At 40.7% G+C, this 21,486-nt stretch overlaps 1 long non-coding RNA gene across 1 annotated transcript in view; it reads right to left on the reverse strand.

The window, feature by feature from the left end:
* Positions 1–21,486, reverse strand: part of LOC125921028 (uncharacterized) — a 100,031-nt gene that overhangs the window by 29,027 nt on the left and 49,518 nt on the right. Inside the window, exon 2 of the long non-coding RNA XR_007457282.1 lies at positions 2,776–2,939. This is a non-coding gene — a long non-coding RNA (uncharacterized LOC125921028). The remainder of the gene's footprint in view (positions 1–2,775; positions 2,940–21,486) is intronic.

Raw genomic sequence — 21,486 nt, forward strand, 5'->3', positions numbered from 1 at the left:
TCACTAGAAGGAAAACTACCCGAGAGCAAGCACTTTGCCTGCTTCATCACTCAAGGACTATATGATGAATGAATGAATGAATGAATGAATGTATGTCTGATACATTAATCAAATCATTGTTAACCAGACTGACATAGATTACGTTCTTTTCTTAGGAAGAAGGCTGACTTTCTCATAGAAACCATAGTATAAGGGATGTTACAATATTAATCAAGACCCTAATGCCCAACTTTTAAAGAAATATGATCAAACCCTACATTTAATTACAAGTTATATATCAAGCAACATAAAGCTCTCTAAATTACATGTGCTTTCAGTATAAAAGAAGAATTACAATGAAGCCTAGGTAAATACATTTTGATGTAATATAGCACCATAGTTCATTGTTCAAAGTTTATTTTATCAAAAGCAGAACGAATGTCTTCATTAAGAGTGTGAAATTCAGAAAAGAGATTTTCCACAGGCATTTCTGAAAAAAATGTATAGAGGAAACTAAAGGTTACTTGCCCTTCTGAGAAGTCTGTCAAAAAACATTTGCATCTTGCTAAAGGTGCCCGAATCATCTGTGAGCAGCCCATCAGCTCAGACTTGAAGGGACTCCAGAGAAGAGCACCAAGTTCCAGCCTGACTCTGCACCAACCAGGTGTGTCGCTGCAGCTCTCCTTCAGGGGCCCCCTTTCCTCATCAGTGCCGGTAAAAGAGTACTGGATGATTTCCACAGTCCCATCTGCTCTAGCTTTTCCAATGAAAATTTGTCCTCTTTTTCTTTTGCAAATTTCCCTGCCTTGAGCATAAAATGGGTAACTCCACAGAAAGGGCTTCTTACACAGCCCTCTCCCCAGCACCCGAGCCTCTACCTTCATCCTGATTTTAGCCAAGGCAAACCTGCCTTCAAAATAAAGGACTTGCATTAATTTTTCCATCCTTTGATCTTCTGCTTCTGCTGCTTCACAATGTCAGAGTGCCTCAGGGCTCGCCTCTCAAGGGAGCAATGCTCATGCATACACAGTGCTCACTTTGATCCAGCCTTCCCTGAATCCTAAAATAATGCCCCCCATCTCAGCCATACATTCTGTACTTTCCTTCAGGCAGTAGTAAGACACTGCTTTCTCCCTTCATCAGCCACTTTAGAGTCCAACCTCATAATCACTTTTTAAAAATTGCTTTAAAATTACAAGATCTTTTTTTTTTTTAACAAAAGGACAGAACCCATGTATTTAGTTTTGTCTGCTAAAGCAGCCTAAGAGTATTCTCTCTCTCTCTCTCTCTCTCTTTTTAATGTTTATTTTTTAGAGAGGGAGAGAGAGACAGAGAGAGAGAGAGAGAGAGAGAGAGAGAGAGAGAGCATGACGGGGGATGGGCAGAGAGAGAGAGAGGGAGACACAGAATCTGAAGTAGGCTCCAGGCTTTGAGTTGTCAGCACAGAGCCTGACGTGGCGCAGGAACCCACAAACCATGAGATCGTGACCTGAGCTGAAGTCGGAGCACCTGGGTGGCTCGGTTGATTAAGTGTTCAACTCTTGATTTTGGCTCAGGACATGATCTCACCATTTGTGAGTTCAAGCCCCACACTGGGCTCTGCAGTGACAGCACGGAGTCTGCTTGGGATTCTCTCTCTGTCTGCCCGTCCCCTGCTTGCTCTCGCTCTGTGTGTGTGTCTCTCTCTCTCAAAAATAAGTAAATAAACATTTAAAAAATAAAAATCTTTTAAAAATAAAGTAAAAATAATTTTTAAGAAAGAAGCTATTCTCCCACTTCAGTGATGGAACCACACTTCAAAGCAGCCTTAGAACCTTGGGGGAAATAATCAGTGTTATAAAATCACAGGCTATGCTTCTTTTCACGGATTGCTCTTTCCCCCTCCTCCTTCTCACTTGCTTTGCTTCACCGAATTGGTTAGGACCCCATCAGCCTCCTTCACAGTGAGAGTCAACAGACCACTTCCCAGGCTGACACTGGCTGAGGACCCCTCAAGTACTGTAATCACAAGACCCCAAGAAGAGGGAAGAGGGTAGCAGAAGGAAACCCATCTTCCTCACCAGTTAAAGCTACGAAAGCAATGGACCCCGACCCCTAACTTTCACATATGATATCCCAAAAGATCACCCAGACTTTTGAAATATTATTGATAATACTGACCATTGTATAGCTGCCCACAAAGGCACCATTTTTGTTGAGCAGACTCACTCTACACCTACTCTCAACGGGATTTCCCACTGACCAGAGTGACAATGATCACGTCTGTGAAGCAGGGCAGGTGGGAGCTCTTGGTCAGGACCTGGAACAGATGGGTTCCACAATTAACACAGAATTTGAGCTGTGCTCCACCCCCAATGATGGCTTCTTGCTAAGGAACCAGAGAGTCAAAGGGAAAATCGAAACCAAATGCAGTTAACCAGAGCACCTTCCTGGAGTAGCAGGAGGAAGAAGTCTGTGGACAATTTGGAAGGATGGAGCACCAGTTTGGCAGCATAACAGTTTCTAGCAGAAACCAGGGCACCCAGCAGATACCGAATCTTGTTTCCTGGCTGGCTTCAATGACAGTTCCCACCAACTCCACCAGTTCTAGAATTCTGACCAGCTAAGCCAGGGTCAACAGATAATGCTCAGTAAGGCATGCTGGCTTCACCCCCAGCTGTCTGGGCACCTGACCAGGTGTCATCTCACCTTGCGGGCACTATTCTGCCCTGGCTGCCCAGATCCCTTCTCTGTCATCTCCTCAGGGTAGGCTGGGGAGGAATGGTCAATGGCACAGTCTGAACCCTGCCCACTCACCAACGTCTCCTCTGCTGTTTGTTGTGGCAACTGGGCTGGGAGCACAGGGCAAGACGTCCTGGAGATCTGCCTCCCTGTGGGCTCGTGGGGCCCTTAGCCAAGAAGCTCCTGAAGTATTTCGGATGGCAGCAGGGGCAGCCCACTGGAAGCCTCCTGGCCAGTGCCTGGTGGGAAGGAGGAAAGGCAAGCTAAGTCAGGGACACACGTGCACAAGGGAGTAGGAGCAGCTGGGAGGAGGAGCACATCACTCAGAGAGGCTGTGTGGAAATGTCCCAAGGACAATAGGTGCTTTTATTCCCAAGTGTGGGGGGTTATGGGTTGAAAGTTCAGGACAAATAGTTACAAGGAGAACCAGAACTGGGTGCTTCCTTCCTCCACAGAGGACAGAATTCAGGAGAACTGAGGAGGGCAGAGCTGGGGTGAAGTCACAGGGTCAGGGGAGAGGCCCTGGCAGGGGTGAGGGAGGAAGGCCACAGAGCAGGTAGTGGCTGTTGGGCCCTCTGGAAAGAGCTGGTACGTGGGCGATCAGGGGCCTGGCTTCGGTGACAAGGCCAGGGTAAGGAGGAGCTCACAGGACAGGGAGACAATACTCACACCTGGGAGAGGACTGTTCTCAGAAACCAGTGACTCCCCCTCACTGTTCAGAGCTCAGCCCACACCTCTGCTCCCCCAGAACCCACACCAAAGCAGCCCACGGGGCCCACCCTTAGCCTGCAAGGGTTCCTAAACCTCACCCCATCTCCTCCCTTTAGAAGTTTCTGTTTTGGGATGCCTGGGTGGTGCAGTCAGTTGAGCATCTGACTCTTGATCTCAGCTCACGTCATGATCTCACAGTTCATGAGCTCAAGCCCTACATCAGGCTCTGCACTGATGGTGCGGAGCCTGCTTGGGGTTCTGTCTCTCCTTCTCTCTGGCCCTCCCCCTGCTTGTGCTCTCTATCTCTCTCTCAAAAATAAACTTCAAAAAAAAAAAAAAAAAAGCTTGTTTCCCTCCAGCAGCACATCTCAAATACTTAAAGTAATAAATCCATTCTTTCAAATGTGCAAATTATTTGCTGCCTTCCCAGAAGGTGTATTAATCTGTAATGAAGAGTTTGTAAACCCGAAGGGAATCAAGCTCTCACGATGGAATTTCAACCGAGAGACTTCTGGACGGAAAGGCCTTATACACCCAACTCACACAGGAGATCTAGAGGGTGGACACCCCAGTTTGGCGTGGTGGTCCCCTGACACTTTGAGGCATACTTTGAAGAGGAACTGGAAGGAACTGGACCCTCAGAGGAGGGGCGGGATGAGGTGGAATCTCTGCCCTGCTACGGTCCCCCAGATAGATGCTCTTTTCCACCCGGACACGGAGCTTCGGCAGAAGGCTGACCCCAGAGTGCCAGCCCCATCTGTACCCAGCCCCGTCTGTACCCCATCTGTATCCTGTTTGGCCACAGGATCAAGTGGGAGCCAAATCAGGATGGTGTTCCTGTAAGTGATGGTTTCTGCAGCTCTCATGGGCTAACCCAGTCAGTCCTGGCAGAATTTCTCTTGACCTGGCAAGTTTGGTCCCTCTGCCACTACTCACCTCAAAGATTCTCCCACCTTGGTGAGGGCTCAGGGATACCTGCGGCTCTCTGTTCCTTGACCCTTACTTCACTTCCAGCTTGAGCACACCTGGCATTTCAGTCTCACCAGCGACACTTTCACGTGCTGCCAGCAAGAAGAGCCCCCTTGCCTGCTGCTCCTCCTGTGTCTCAAACCCACAGCCTAGCTGGTGTCCACGTGAGGCCAGGATGTTCCACCACAGGATTCTTCTGCCCAGCTAGTTAGGCAACTATAATCCTTGGCTATAATCCTTCACAACTCAACCTGCACCAAGGTCTGCTTCTGAAGTCACCCACAAGAAAATGCAAAATTAATCTACTGAATGTTTAAAAATTAAGAATGTATAAAAGCTGATAATATAGGCAAAATGGTTTTCTACACTAATTTTGCATCCCTATTAAGCATTACAGGTGCAAAAGAGTTCCCTGACACTCATGGTTAAAAAAAAAAAAAAAAAAGGGAAATAGAATGGGTCACATTTTTCTCCTTGGCAGGTGAGGGTGCAAAGCCACTTCAGCAGGAAACAGGGACCCTCCAGTGCATTTCTCTATAGAGAGGGGACTGCACATCATGGGTAGACAATTCCACCCATACATTTTTCCAAAAGAAGGATTCACCATTCAGTCACTTTTTAATATCAACATTTAATGAAAACCAGGAAAATATTAAAACACGACTCAGGATTTTTGCAGGGAGCTAAGGCAATGTGGTTTGATAAGGGGGTTCACTGACGGCTTAATACAAGACAGTGTTTTTCAGAAGAAAGCTGTGCTGCTCTCATCCTGTTCTCCAGGGACAGTGGGGAGGGGAAGGCTGGAGGAGGGGTGCACTGGGATGTGTGGTGGGATTACAGATCACCATGATAACCAAGGACAGGGAAGGGAGCCAAGGATGCTGAATATCCCACATTAAACAGAATTCTCATTATGAAGAACTGTCTCATCAAAAATGCTAATAGTGCCTCTGTTGAGAAGCACTGGAAGGTGAATCAGAAATTAGCATGACTCCTGATTCCAAGAATATCAGTTAAGTCTTCATGGGGAGATGACAGCAATGACTGTACGAATGTCCTCCCTGGCGAGCCCAGATGAAGGGGGATGCAGGCTTCTGATAGGGTCAGTCCTGCTAGTGGTGACATGCATATCAGCTTATGAAGGGGATAGAGCCTGACAGGCACTGTTGGCTAGACAGACAGATGGACAGTGGTGAGCTACACATATGCCTTTGGAAAGGGACAAACCTCTCCTGTTTTTTTATTTCTTAGGACACAGCTGGGGCACCAAAACTGGACAACACATCACAGAAGAAACAATTTTAGTCCAGAGCACTGGTTCTCAAAGAGTGGTCTCCAATTAGCATCACCTGGGAACTTGTTAGAAACACCTCAGACTTGGTGAATCAGAAACTCTGGCCCAGGAACCAATGTTTTAACAAGCACTCGAGATGAATCTGATGCAGGCTCAAGTTTGAGAACCTCTGGTCTAGAAAGTTTGTGATTAAAAATGGCAATCAGTCACAAGAAGTAACACTACCTCATCCCTGTGTAGTTTCTAGTACACTCTGAGAAGGAGGAGCATGTTGCAACATGTCTCTTGCAGGCAAATGATCAGACATGGAGGGCATGAAGAAGGAAGACTTAAGCAAGGAGAAATGAGGGAAAAGAGTAAATTATCAGGGCCAATCTAAGTATCAAGTTTCATAAACCATCCTAGAAGGATTTTTTTTTAACTTGTTTTCCTCTTTGAATAGCCAATGCAATTATATGGTTCAAAACTCAGAAGACACAAAAGGGTATAGAGAGAAAGGTCCTCTACTTGCCCTTTCTCCTAGGTACCAAGCTCCAGCTTCCCTTCCTCAGAGTCAGGCATGTCATCAATATCTTCTTGGGCTATGTTATAAAAATACATATCTATTTTTATCCCCATTTTGTCTTAAATACAGATGATAGCATATTATACACATTATTCTATACTTTGATTTTTTTCATTTAATATGTTTTGGGGATTATTCCATATTAGAAACTTTAAGAACCACTGAGAAGACTTCTGAGTGCCTGGAAACATATAACACTCTCAGGGACACATGTGTCTTCCCTGCAAAGACGAAGGCCATCATGTGATTCTTGTGGATTTCTTAGTGAACCGCCTCTAGGAAAACTGTCCTGAAATTCTCAGCTTGGAGAACTCTCCACAAGTCCTACTTATATTCTGTTTTATGTGAGAAGGATGTGACCTATAAACTCCTAGGTCACTAAAGTCCAATGGCAACACTACCAGACAATACCAGCAACTGGGGGGGGGAGGGGGGTTAGGCATCCTAGAATACACAGCGGAGGGGAGGTTGGAACCCAGGAGAGAGCTCAAAGCAATGAGAGGACTTGGAACATTTTTATCTGTAAGACTAATAACCATAAATCACATTTTATCTATAGGAATTAACAAAATACATGAAAGGATAAAGACAGGAACAAGATGAGAACACTTAACAGAGTCAGTTTTCAACACTTATAATCAAATATTGAACACAGAGTAAATAATATATATAATCTCTATCCTTCTACCAGTTTGAGTTATAACATTTCCTTTATAATTACTTTTTGTTCTCTTTCCTTCAGCACCATCAGTAAGATATCTTGTACTCCATCAGTAATTGATAAAACAAGTATACAGAAATAAGTAAGGTTATAGAAGGTCTGAACACCACTATCAACTAACTTAACTGAATTGACACTACACCCAACAAGGCAAGATATATATTATTTTCAAGTGCACATAAAACATTCGCCAAGATAGACTATATTCTGGGCCACCAAACAAACCTGAATCAATCTTTAAAAAGTAAAATCATGTACAGATGTTCTATAATCATAATAAAATCAAACTAGAAGTTAATAACATAAAGATACCTGGAAAATTCTGTAAATTTCTGGAGACTAAACAACACACTTCTAAATAACCCATAGATAAAAGACGAAGTCCTGGGATACTGGATAATATTTTACATAGAATGATATGAAAACACAATGTCCCAAAATTTGGGGGATGCAGCTAAAGCAGATTAAGTGTACAAGGAAATTTATAGCATTAAACTTATATTAGAAAAAGAGAAAAACCTCAAACCAATGATCCAAACTTCCACTTTAGAAAACTAGGAAAAGAAGAGGAATTTAAATCCAAACTGATCAGAAGGAAGGAAATAATAAATATAAAAGCACAAATCATTGAAATTAAAAAGAAAACAATAAAGTAATAAAGTTTTTTAAAAACCTGAGAAAAAAATTTTTTGAAAATATCAATAAAATTTGAGCCTGTAGCCAGGTTTTCCGGGGAAAAAAAAGAAAGAAAAATTGTAATTGTCAGGAATGAAGGAGGGGATATTACTACAGAGCCTACAGACATTAAAAAGAAAATAAACATTATGAATGATTCTATGCCCATAAATTCAACAACTTAGATTAAATAGACAAATTCCTTGAAAGGAACAAATAACTAAAAATCAACCAAAAAGAAATAGTGGGGTTCTTGGGTGTCTCAATCGGTTAAGTGTCCAACTCTTGATTTCAGCTCAGGTCATGATCTCACGGTTTGTGGGTTTGAGTCCTGCATCAGGTTCCATGCTGACAGTGTGGAGCCTGCTTGGGATTCTCTCTCTTCCTCTCTCTCTGCCCTTTCCCTGCTCACGTGTGCACTCTTGCTCTCCCTCTCTCTCTCTCTCTCAAGGATAAATAAATTTTAAAAAATTAAAAAGAAATAGATAACCTGAATTAAATTTTATGAGGCCAACATTACTTGATATGAAAATTAGACAAAGATATTACAAGAAGAGAAAACTACAGGGGCACCTGGGTGGCTCACTTGGTTAAGCGTCCGACTTCAGCTCAGGTCACGATCTCAGTCCGTGAGTTCGAGCCCCGCGTCGGGCTCTGGGCTGACAGCTCAGAGCCTGGAGCCTGCTTCCAATTCTGTGTCTCCCTCTCTCTCTGCCCCTCCCCCGTTCATGCTCTGTCTCTCTCTGTCTCAAAAATAAATAAACGTTTAAAAAAAAAGAAAAGAAAAGAAAACTACAGGCCAAAAATCCTCAACAAAATGCTAATAAATTCAGTAGTATGAGAGAACACATCCTTATAATGTGGGGTTTACCATGGAAATGTACAGCTGGTTCAACATTTGAAAATAAATAAATTTATTTTATCAATTGACTGAAGAAGGAAAACTACATAATCACTTCATTAGATGGGGAGGGGGGGTGGGAAGCACCTGACAGAATTCAGTTTTCACTAATGGTTCTGATCAACTGCTGTAATCAGAATGCAAAAAACTGAGATAACCTGCTAAAAAAGGTAGAAGCCTCTTGAGTGATCCAGAAGTCCTCTCATGAGAAAGGTCTCAGGTGTTGTTACAAGATGAGTATGAGGGGACAGATACACGGTAGAGTCTTCAACATGTAATGGAATTACATTCATCATATAGTTGGTCAAGAGAGAGATGGTTACATTTAGGCAGATCGCTACTGAATAAAGAAAGAGCTTCGTTATCATCACACCTCTGCACAAAGGCAGATGCTTCCCATTTGAGGTGGTGGGATTTCTTAAAACCACAAGTGTTCCAAATTTCCCAGAGAGCTGTCAGGAATGCTGTAAAGTCTTCTACTTTAGGTGGGAAAATGGATTCAATGACATTGAAAGTTCTTTTTAGTGCTGAGACAGAGTAGGGAAAAAAAAATTTAGTTGTCTTAACTAAATGTTTGTTCGTTTTTTAATTAATGTTTGTTAAGAGTCAGGTAAAGGAGTATGAGACTCTACATTTTAAAAATCATATTGCTTATCTTTATGCATTTTACACTAGTAATTTAGTAGAGATATATATTTTTATAGTACACCCTGTAAAAACATTTCTTGTTATACATTTCTCTCCCCCTGCTACTTGTTCTAAAGAGACTAAGTGATAGATTAGTCCTTGATCCCTTAATATCTTCAACCATTCACATTCTGTCAGTTCCTTTCTTTCTGCCTCCAGACATCCTTTCTTGAAAAAGACCCACAATTAGACCTACTGCTCTCCTTCTAGCTACCAACCTATTTCTAGACTTCCTTTCCACTTAAATGTTTTCAGTGAGTCATCAACACCTACCACAATTTCCTTTCCACCCACTCCCTCTTTACCCCCTGCAATCAGCCCAGTTCTTTTATGTATCACGTAGATGGTCAAGATGCTGGAGTTTAGGGGGGCTAAGAATATCATGAAGAAGACACAGCATTTTCATTCAAAGAGTACCAAGAAAAAAATCAACATAAATTCTCCAAATACCCATTAGGCAGAGATTGGAGAAAGGACCTGCAAAAGAAAGCTGACATTTATTAGGTATCTTCTACTACACTGTGGAGTTAGATTGTATCCCATCATACCCATCAACAATTTCTCCATTCCTGTGCACTTATTTCATTTCAACTTGAATTGTACCAGAAATAACAATAAATGTAACTGGACCAAATTCACCAGTTAAAAGGTACATACACTCACCCACTCACATAACTATTATAGGCTTTTTACAAGATGAATATAAAGAAGTTGAAAGAAATGAATGGAAATAATGAGAAAATATGCCAGGCAAAAACTAACCATAAGAGAGCTGAAATAGCAAAATTAATGCCAGACAAAATAGACTTTAATGTAATTAGACAAGAGAACCATTTCAAAATGATAAGAGGAATGAGATAAAAACATAGAAGATATCCCCAGCATTGGTTTTAGGAAGAGTCCAGTAAATGTAATGTAAATACAACAGCTCAGAATTAGAATTCTACACAATTCAATCCCACAATTATTTGCATAAAAGCTCTCAAGTTTGTTACCATGAACAACAAAGCTTGATCTAAAAAGACATATGTAGAATTTTATACCCAATAATTATAAAACATGCATTGCAAGCATACACGTGGCTGCTAATTTTATTGTGCTTTGTTTTATTGCACTTAACAGATACTGTATTTTTCACAGTTGAAGGTTTGTAGCAACCCTGCATTGAGCAAGTCTGAGGACACCATTTTTCCAACAGAATTTGCTTACTTGCATCTCTGTGTCATATTTGGTAATTCTCACAATACTTCAAACTTTTATTATTATTTGCTATGGTTATCTTTGATGTTACTACTGTATAAGTTTTGATGTTGTAATTGTATAAGGGGTGCCACAAACCACATCCATACAAGATGGCAAACTTAACTGATAAATGTTGTGGCTATTCTGACCACTCCATTGACCAGCCATTCTCCTGTTTCTTTCCCCTCTCTTCAGGCCTCTCTATTCCCTGAGACACAGTAATATTGAAATGAGGCCAGTTAATAACCCTCCTCTGGCCTCTAAGTGTCTAAGTGAAAAGGAAGAGTCATATGTCTCTCACTTTAAATCAAAGCTAGAAATGATTAAGCCTAATGAGGAAGGCATGTTGAAAGCTGAGACAGGCCAAAAGCTAGGCCTCTTGTACCAAGCAGTTAGCCAAATCATGAATGCAAAGGAAAAGTTCTTGAAGGAAATTAAATGTGCTACTCCAGTAAACACAAGAATGATAAGAAAGCAAAACAGCCTATTGCTGATAATAAAGTTTGAGTGGTCTGGATGGAAGATCAAACCAGCCATAACATTCCCTTAAGCCAAAGCCTAATCCAGAGCAAAGCTCTAACTCTCTTCAACTCTATGAAGGCTAAGAGAGGTGAGAAAGCTGCAGAGGAAAAGTTGGAAGCTAGCAGAGGTAGGTTCATGAAGTTTAAGGAAAGAAGCCATCTCCATAACAAAAAAGTGCAAGGTGAAGCAGCAAATACTGACGTGGAAGCTGCAACAAGTTATCCTGAAGACCTAGCTAAGATAGTTCATGAAGGCAGCTACACTAAACAAGAGATTTTCAATATATGTTAAACAACCTCCTATAGGAAGAAGATGCCATCTAGGACTGGCATAGCTAGAGAGAAATTAATGCCTGGCTTCAAAGTCTCAAAGGTTAGGCTCTCTTGTTAGGGGCTAATGCAGCTGATAATCTGAAGTTAAAGCCAATGCTCATTCACCATTCTGAAAATACTAGGGTTCTCAAAAATTGTGCTAAATCTACTCTCCCTGTTCTCTACAAATGCAACAACAAAGCACGAATAACAGAACATCTGTTTAGTGCATGGTTTACTGAATATTTCAAGCCCGCTGTTGAGACCTACTACTCAGAAAAAAAGGTCTGATGGAGATGTGCAATCAGGTTAATGTTGTTTTCGTGGCTGTTAACACAACATGCATTCTGTAGCCCATGGATCAAGAAGTAATTTCAAACAACCAATGCCATAAAAATACAAACAACTGTAACAGAATGTTATAAAAACCTATTTGCCAAAAAAAAAAAACCCTATATGCCAACAAATGGCACAACTTAGAGGAAATACATAAATTCCTAGAAACATATAAACTACCAAAACTAAATCAGGAAGAAATAGATAATTTGAACAGACCAATTATCAGCAATGAAATTGAATCAGTAATCAATAAACTCCCAAAAAAACTGTGAAGTCCAGAACCACATGGCTTCACAGGTGAATTCTACAAAACATTTAAAGAAGAGTTACTACCTGGGCACCTGGGTGGCCCGGTCGGCTGAGCATCTGACTTTGGCTCAGGTCATGACCTCACTGCTTGTGGGTTTGAATCCTGTCCGGCTCTGTTCTGACAGTTGGGAGCCTGGAGCCTGCTTCGGATTCTGTGTCTCCCTCTCTGTCCTCCCTCCTCCACTCATGCTCTGGTTCTCTCTCTCTCAAAAATAAATAAACATTAAAAAAAATTTAAAGAGTTAATACCTATTCTCTCAAACTATTCCAAAAAACAGAAGAAGAAGGAAAACTTTCAAATTCATTCTGTGAGGTCAGTATCACCCTGATACCAAAACCAAATAAAGACACCACAAATAAAGAGAACTATAGGGCCAATTACCTCTCATTAACACAGAAGCAAAAATCTTCAACAAAATACTAGCAAGCAGAATTCAACAATCCATTTAAAAGGGGGAGGAGTTAAGATGACAGAGAAGTAGGGGGACCCTGGGCTTTCCTTGTCCCTCAAACACAGCTGTATTGAGGTCAGATCACTCGGAACACCCAGGAAATCAATCTGCAGATTGGCAGAAGGATCTCCACAGTTGGAGGGAGATAGCTTGGCAGGTGCGAGGTTCATAGAAATGAATTGGGAAGAGAAAAAGAGAGGAGGGAACCCTTTTCGTGGAGAGACAAAAGGAAGAGAAAGAGAGAGGGGTTGAGAAAGTACAACATTGAGTTAGCACAAACAGAAAACCTCTCTGGCCCATGGACTGGGTAGTGAGGAGTACTGAGTGTCCCAGCTCTTTTTTGAAGATAGTGTTTGAAGCTCAAATTCTGAGGTTTTGGAAGTGCATGACTTTCTTGGGAGCAGAGCTATGGCGTGCACTCCTGGGCAGGGAGGGGGCAGCTAGCCAGGAGTGCATAGGGTGGTGTAGACATCTCCAGGGCACACTGGGAGAGAACATTCCCCATCCCAGAGTACTTTTGGAAGAGGACTTATTGCCTCCCAAGGACGAAATACCCTGCAGGTGCCAGCCAAAGACCTTTCATCATCAGGGGACAGAGGCGTACCTAGAGTGAATATAAAACCTTTGCTGCCTTTAATGGTGGCACACTACAGATTCCATGCACTGTGCAGGCATGGGACTATTACGCAGGGACAGAGAACTTTACACAGCATGGAGAGGCTCTACTCCAAAGGAGGGGAGTGGATCCACATGGTGCTGGGTCCTTTAAGACTGTGGGTTTTGAATCCCAGCCACATGCCAGAGAAAACCTCAGGAGAGTTGTGGGACAGGGCAAGTTGACTGGTCTCACTATTCTGTGAGGGCTGCCTGACAGCAAGGGGATGTGAGATCCCCAGTCTGGGGATCAAAGATTGGAGTGGTGCCATTTTCCCCCCAACACCAACATGGTGGGACTTCAGAGAGCAACACAGTGGCCTCCAGTGAAGGTAGGAGCCACTTAACACCAAACCCCAGCACCCCCATGCCTGGCAACTGTTTATTTTTTGGGGCAAGACTGACTCTGAGCCAAAGCAGTGGACCTCTCCTCCAGATCAGCACAGCCACCATCCCCCATCCACCAAGTGCACTGAAAATCCAGGGCTTCAAAATGACACCTACAGTTCTTTTTTCTTCTTCTTTTTCCTTTCTTTTTCTTTAGAATCTGCCTTATAGTTTTTTGATTCTCTGTTTGATTTTTTTTTTTTTGGTCCCCTTTCCTTTTCTCTTGCTTTGGGATCAGGCTCCCCCTCCTTTTTTTCCAGGGTCACTTCAACAAAGAAATCAAAGCACACCTAGTGAAAGGTCCAAACATTCCACCACTGCAAGCAAGGAGGAGCTCTGCAGAGGGCTGACCATGGGAAAGAGCAGCCAAAACGTAACAGCAGAGTGAACACAGCATACACCAAAAACACTTCCTGAAGTGCCAAGCTCTGGACAGTGTATGACCCTTTTTTAATATAGCAGTACTCTCAGGTGCAGGAAGCATAATAAGCTTTTAAAACATGCAAAAGACAGAAATGTAGCCAAAATGACAAGATGGAGGAATTTCCCCCAAACGAAAGGTCAAGAAGACATCACAGCCAGGGACTTGCCCAAAACAGATATAAGCAATATGCCTGAACAAGAATTTAGAACAACAGTCATAAGACTATTAGCTGGGCTTGAATAAAGGATAGAAGACACCAGAGAAACCCTTGCTGCAGAGATCAAAGACCTAAGAACTAGCCAGGATGAAATAAAAAATGCTATAACTGAGATGTAAAACAAACTGGATACAGTGATAATGAGGACTGAAGAAGCAGAGGACAGAATAGGTGAAATATAAGATAAAATCGTGGAAAATAACGAATCTAAAAAAAAAAGAGGGAAAGGAAATTACTAAATCGTGAAGGGAGGCTTACAGAACTAAGTGATTTCATGATATGAAACAATATCCATATTATAGGAGTCCCAGAAGAAGAGTGGGACGAAGGGGCAGGAGGTTTATTTGAACAAATTATAGCTGAGAACTTCCCTAATCTGGGGAAGAAAACAGGCATTCAAGTCCAAGAGGCACAGAGAAGTCCCTTTAAAATCAACAAAAACAGGTCAACACCACAATGTATCATAGTGAAACTTGCAAAATATAAAAATAAAGAGAGAATTCTGAAAGCAGCTAGGGACAAAAGGTTTATAAGGGTAGATATGTAAGGTTTGTAGCAGACCTGTCCACTGAAACTTGGCAGGCCAGAAGAGGGTGTCAGGAAATTTTCACTATGCTGAACAGGAAAAATATGCAGCCAAGAATCCTTTATGCAGCAAGGCTATCATTCAGAATAGAAGCAGAGATGAAAAATTTCCCAGACAAACAAAAACTGAAGGAGTTTGTGACCACTAACCCAGCCCTGCAAGAAATTTTAAGGGGGAATTCTAAGTGAAGGGGGAAAAAAAAAGACCAAAGCAACAAAGACTACAAAGGACCAGAGAAAATCACCAGCAACACCAATTCTACAGGTAACACAATGACATTAAATTTATATCTTTCAATTATTATCGTGAATGTAAATGGACTAAATGTTCAGATCAAACAACACAGGGTATCAGAATCGATAAAAAAAAAAAACAACAACAACCAAGATCCATCTATATGCTGCCTACAACAGACTCATTTTAGACCTAAAGACATCTGCATATTGAAAGTGAGGGGATGGAGAACTACCTATCATGCTAATGGAAGTCAAAACAAAAAAAAAGCTGGAATAGCCATACTTATATCAAACAAACTAGATTTTAAAACAAAGACTATAGCAAGAGATGAAGAAGGGCATTATATCACAATTAAGGGGTCTACCCATCAAAGGTCTAACAATTGTAAATATTTATGCCCCCAACTTGAAAGAACTCAAATATATAAATCAATTAATCACAAACATAAAGAAACTCATTGATAATAATACCATAATAGTAGGAGACTTTAATACCCGTTTACAGGAAATAGATCATCTAAGCAGAAAAATCAACAAGGAAACAATGGCTTTGAGTGACATACTGGACCAGATGGCCTTAACAGGTTATTCAGAACATTTCATCCTAAGGCAGAAAAATACACATTCTTCTTGAGTGCACATGGAACATTCTCCAGAACAGATCACATAGTGGGTCACAAATCAGCTCTCAACAGACAAAAATATCGAGATCATACCATGCATATTTTTAGATCACAATGCTATGAAATTTTAAATCAACCACAAGAAAAAAATTGGAAAGCCCTCAAATACATGGAGGTTAAAGAACATCCTAGTAAAGAATGAATGAGTTAACCAGGAAATAAAAGAAGAAATAAAAAAATACGTGGAAGCAAATGCAACTGAAAAGACAACAGTCCAAACCCTTTGGGATGCAGCAAAGGCTGTCCTAAGAGGAAAACACATTGCAATTCAGACCTATTTCAAGAAGTAAGAAAGGTCCCAAGTACACCACCTAACCTTACACCTAAAGGAGCTAGAATAGGAGCAGCAAATAAAGCCTAAAGCCAGTAAAGGAAGGGAAATAACAAAAAAAGCAGAAATTAACAATACAGAAACAAAATAACCCAGTGGAACAGATCAATGAAATTTAAAGCTGTTTTTTTGAAAGAATAAACAATATTGAATAACCCCTAGCCAGACTTCTCAAAAAGAAAAGAGAGAGGACCCAAATAGATAAAATCATGAATGAGAAGAGGAGAGATCACAACCAACACCACAGAAACACAAACAATTATAAGAGAACACTATGAAAAATTTTTTGCCAACAAACTGGGCAATCTAGAAGAAATGGGAAGATTCCTAAAAAACTCACATACTACCAAAATGAAACAGGAAAAAATAGGATATTTGAACAGACCTATAACCAGCAAATAAATTGAATCAGTTCTCCAAAATCTCCCAAAAAACAAGAATCCTGGGCCAGATGGCTTCCCAGAAGAATTCTACCAGACGTTTAAAGAAGAGTTAAACCTATTCTTCTCAAATTGTTCCCAAAAACTGAAATGGAAGGAAAGCTTCCAAACTCATTCTATGAAGCCAGAATTACCTTGATTCCAAAACTAGACAAAGACTCCACTTAAAAGGAGAATTATAGGCTAATATCCCTGATGTATCTAAATGCACAAATTCTCAAAAAGATTCTAGCAAATCAAATTCAACAGTACATTAAAATAATTATTTCCCATGATCAAGTGGAATTTATTCCTGGGCTGCAGGGCTGGTTCAATATTAGTGAATCAACATGATACACCATATTAATAAAAGAAAGGATAAGAACCAAATGAATCTCTCAATAGATGCAGAAAAAGCATTTGGCAAAATACAGCATATGTTCTTGATAAAAACCTTCAAGAAGGTAGGGACAGGAGAAACATTCCTCAACATCATAAAGGCCATATGTAAAAGACCCACAGCTAATATCATCATAAATGGGGAAAAACTGAGAGCTTTCCCCCTAAAGTCAGGAACATGACAGGGATGTCCAGACATTCTCACCACAGTTGTCTGACATAGTATTGGAAATTCTAGCCTCAGCAATCAGACAACAAAAATAAATAAAGGCATCCAAATTGGCAAAGAAGAAGTCAAACCTTCAATCTTGGCAGATGACATGATAGTCTACATGGAAAACCCAAAAGACTCCACCCAAAAACTACTAGAACTGATACATGAATTCAGCAAAGTCTCAGGATATAAAATCAATGCACAGAAATCAGTTGCATTTCTATGTACCAATAATGAAGCAACAGAGAAATCAAGGAATTGATCCCATTTACAATTGTACCAAAAACCATAAGATGCCTAGAAATAATCCTAACCGAAGAGGTAAAAGATCTGTGTGCTGGAAACTATAGAAAGTTTATGAAAGAAATTGAAGAGGACACAAAGAAATAGAAAGATATACCATGCTCATGGATTGGAAGAACAAATGTTGTTAAAATGTCTATACTACCCAAAGCAACCTACACATTCAGAGCAGTCTCTATCAAATAATATTAGCATTCTTCACAGCACTAGAACAAACAATCCTAAAATTGGTATGGAACCAGAAAAGACCCCAAACAGCCGAAGTAATGTTGAAAGAGAAAACCAAAGCTGGAGGCATCACAATTCTGGACTTCAAGCTGTATTACAAAGCTGTAATCATCCTGACAGTATGGTACTGCACAAAAACAGGCACACAGACCAATGGAGCAGAACAGAAAACACAGAAATGGACCCAAAACTGTACGGCCAACTAATCTTAAAGCAGGAAAGAGCATCCAATGGGAAAAAGACAGTCTCTTCAGCAAATGGTGTTGGGAAAACTGGACAGCGACATGCAGAAGAAAGAAACTGGACCACCTTCTTAGGCAATGCACAAAAGTAAATTCAAAATGGATAGAAGACCTAAATGTGAGGCAGGAAGCCATCAAAATCCTAGAGGAGGGGCGCCTGGGTGGCGCAGTCGGTTAAGCGTCCGACTTCAGCCAGGTCACGATCTCGCGGTCTGTGAGTTCGAGCCCCGCGTCAGGCTCTGGGCTGATGGCTCGGAGCCTGGAGCCTGTTTCCGATTCTGTGTCTCCCTCTCTCTCTGCCCCTCCCCCGTTCATGCTCTGTCTCTCTCTGTCCCAAAAATAAATAAAAAACGTTGAAAAAAAAAAAATCCTAGAGGAGAAAACAGGCATCAACTTCTTTGACCTCGGCCACAGCAACTTCTTACTAAACATGTCTTCAAAGGCAAGGGAAATAAAAGCAAAAATGAACTATTGGGACCTCATCAAGATAAAAAGCTTCTGCACGGCAAAGGAAACAATCAACAAAACTAAAAGGCAACTGACAAAATGGGAGAAGATATTTGCAAATGACATATTGAATAAAGGGTTAGTATCCAAAATCTATAAAAAATTTATCAAACTCAACACCCAAAAAACAAATAATCCAGTGAAGAAATGGGCAGAAGGCATGAATAGACACTTTTCCAAAGAAGGCATCCAGATGGCTAATAGACACATGAAAAGATGCTCAACATCACTCATCATTAGGGAAATACAAATCAAAACCACAATAAGATACCACCTCATACCTGTCAAAATGGTTAAAATTAACAACTCAAGAAACAACAGATGTTGGCAAGGATTCAGAGAAAGAGGATCTCTTTTGCACTGCTGGTGGGAATGCAAACTGGTACAACCACTCTGGAAAACAGTATGGAGATTCTGCAAAAAGTTAAAAATAGAGCTACCCTAGGGGTGCCTGGGTGGCTCAGTCGGGTAAGCATCCGACTTTGGCTCAGGTCGTGATCTCATGGTTGGTGGATTCAAGCCTCGTGTCGGGCTCTGTGCTGACAGCTCAGAGCCTAGAGCCTGTTTCAGATTCTGTGTCTCCCTGTCTGTATCTCCCCCTCCCCTGCTCATGCTCTATCTCTCAAAAATAAACAAACATTAAAAAAAAATTTTTTTAATAGAGATACCCTATGACCCAAAAATTGCACTATTAGGTATTTATCCAAAGGATACAAAGATACTAATTCGAAAGTGGACATGCACCCCAAAGTTTATAGCAGCTCTATCAACAATAGTCAAATTTTGAAAAGAGCCCAAATGTTCATCAACTGATGAATGAAGAAGATGTGGTATAAATTCACAATGGAATATTACTCAGCAATCAAAAATAATGAACTCTTGCCATTTACAACAACATGGATGGAACTAGAGTATATTATGCTAAATGAAATAAGTCAGCCAGAGAAAAACAAATATATAATTTCACTCGTGTGAAATTTAAGAAACACAATAGATGAACATAGGGGAAGGGAAGGAAAAATAAGATAAAGACAGAGAGAGGGCAAACCACAAGAGACAAATACAGAGAACAAACTGAGGGTTGCTGGAGGTAAGGTGGGGAGATGGGCCAAATGGGTGATGGACATTAAGGAGGCACTTGTTGGGATGAGCACTGGGTGTTATGTGTAAGTGATGAATCGCCGGGTTCTACTCCTAAAACCAATACTACATTGTATGTTAACTAACTTGAATTTTAAAAAATAAATAAATAAATACATTAAAAAATCATACCCATGATCAACTGGGATTTATTCCTGTGATGCAAGGGTGGTTCAGTATTTGCAAAATAATCAATATGATACATCATATCAATAAGAGAAAGGATAAAAGTATATGATTATTTCAAAAGATGTAGAAAAAGCATTTGACAAAGTACCACATCCATTCATGATATAAAACCCTCAACAAAGTAGGTTTAGAGGGAACATACCATAACATAAAAAAGGCCTTATTTGAAAAACCCACAGCTGGGGTTCCTGGGTGGCTTAGCATCTGGCTCCTCATTTCAGCTCAGGTCATGATCTCACAGTTTGTGAGTTCGAGCCCCACATCAGGCTCTGCGCTGACAGCATGGAGCCTGCTTAGGATTCTCTCTCTCCCTCTCTCTCTGTACTTCTCCCCTCAAAAATAAACATTAAGAAGGAGAAGAAGAAGAAGAAGAAGAAGAAGAAGAAGAAGAAGAAGAATCCACAGCCAACATCATACTCAATGGTGAAAAACTGAAAGCTTTTCCCCCAAGGTCAGGAGAAAGACAAGGATGTCCACTCTCACCAGTTTTATTCAGCATAGTACTGCAAGTGCTAGCCACAGCAATCAGACAACATAAAGAAATAAAGAAAAGGCATCTAAATTGGTAAGGAAGAAGCAAAACTCTCAGAATTTGTGGGGGACATGATACTGTATACAGAAAACCCTAAAAACTCCACCAAAAAAAACTATTAGAACTGATAAATGAATTCAGTAAAGTTGCAGGATACAAAATCAATGTACAGAAATATGTTGCATTCCTATACACTAATAATAAAGCAGCAGAAAGAGAAATTATGTAAACCCCACTTACAATTCCACCCAAAACAATAAAATATCTAGGAATAAACTTAACCAAAGAGGTCTGTACTCTGAAAACTATAAAACACTGATAACAGAAATTGAAGATGATACAATGAAATGGAAAAACATTGAACGCTCATGGATTGGGAGAACAAATATCTACACATTCAGTGCAATTCCTATCAAAATAACAACAGTATTTTTCACAAATACTGGAGCACCTGGATGGCTCAGTCAGTTGAGTATCCAACTTTCAGGTCATGATTTCATAGTTTGTGAGTTTGGCCCCGCATGGGCTCACTGTTGTCAGCTCAGAGCCTGCTTTGATCCTCTGTCCCCCTTCTTCCCCAGCCCCTCCCCCACTCACTCACACACTCTCTCTCTCTCTCTCTCGCTCTCAAAAATAAATGAACTTTAAAAAAAAAGAAAAAACACTCCTAAAATGGGTATGGAATTACAAAAGACCCCAAATAGCTAAAGCAATCTTGAAAAAGAAAAACAAAACTAGAGGTATCACAATTCCAGACTTCAAGTTATATTCAAAGCGGTAGTAATTAAAACAGTATGACACTGGCATAAAAATAGACACATAGATCACTGGAATAGAACAGAAAACCCAGAAAAAAACTCACAATTATATGGTCAATTAATCTTTGACAAGGGAGGGGTGAAAAGTCTGTTCAACAAATGGTGCTGGGAAAACTGGGCAGTACATGCAAAAGAATGAAATTGAACCACTTTCTTTCACCATACACAAAAATAAACTGGATTAAAAACCTAAATGTGAGACCTGAAACCATAAAAATCCTTGAATAGGGCATAGGCAGTAATTTCTCTGACATCGGCTATAGCAACACTTTTCTAGATATGTCTCCTGAGGCAAGAGATGGAAAAGCAAAAATAAACTATTGGGACTACATCAAAATAAAGTTTCTCCACAGCATAGAAAACAGACAAAACTAAAAGGCAATCTATGAACTGGGAGAAGATATTTGTAAATGACATATCTGATAAAGGGTTATTATCCAAAATGTATAAAGAACTTATAAAACTCAACACCCCAAAAACAATAATACAATTTTAAAATGGGCAGAAGACACGAACAGACATTTCTCCAAAAAAAACATTCAGATGGCCAACAAACACATGAAAAGATGTTCATCACTT

Source organism: Panthera uncia, chromosome C2 (assembly GCF_023721935.1).
Source record: "Panthera uncia isolate 11264 chromosome C2, Puncia_PCG_1.0, whole genome shotgun sequence".
Taxonomy (NCBI): domain Eukaryota; kingdom Metazoa; phylum Chordata; class Mammalia; order Carnivora; family Felidae; genus Panthera; species Panthera uncia.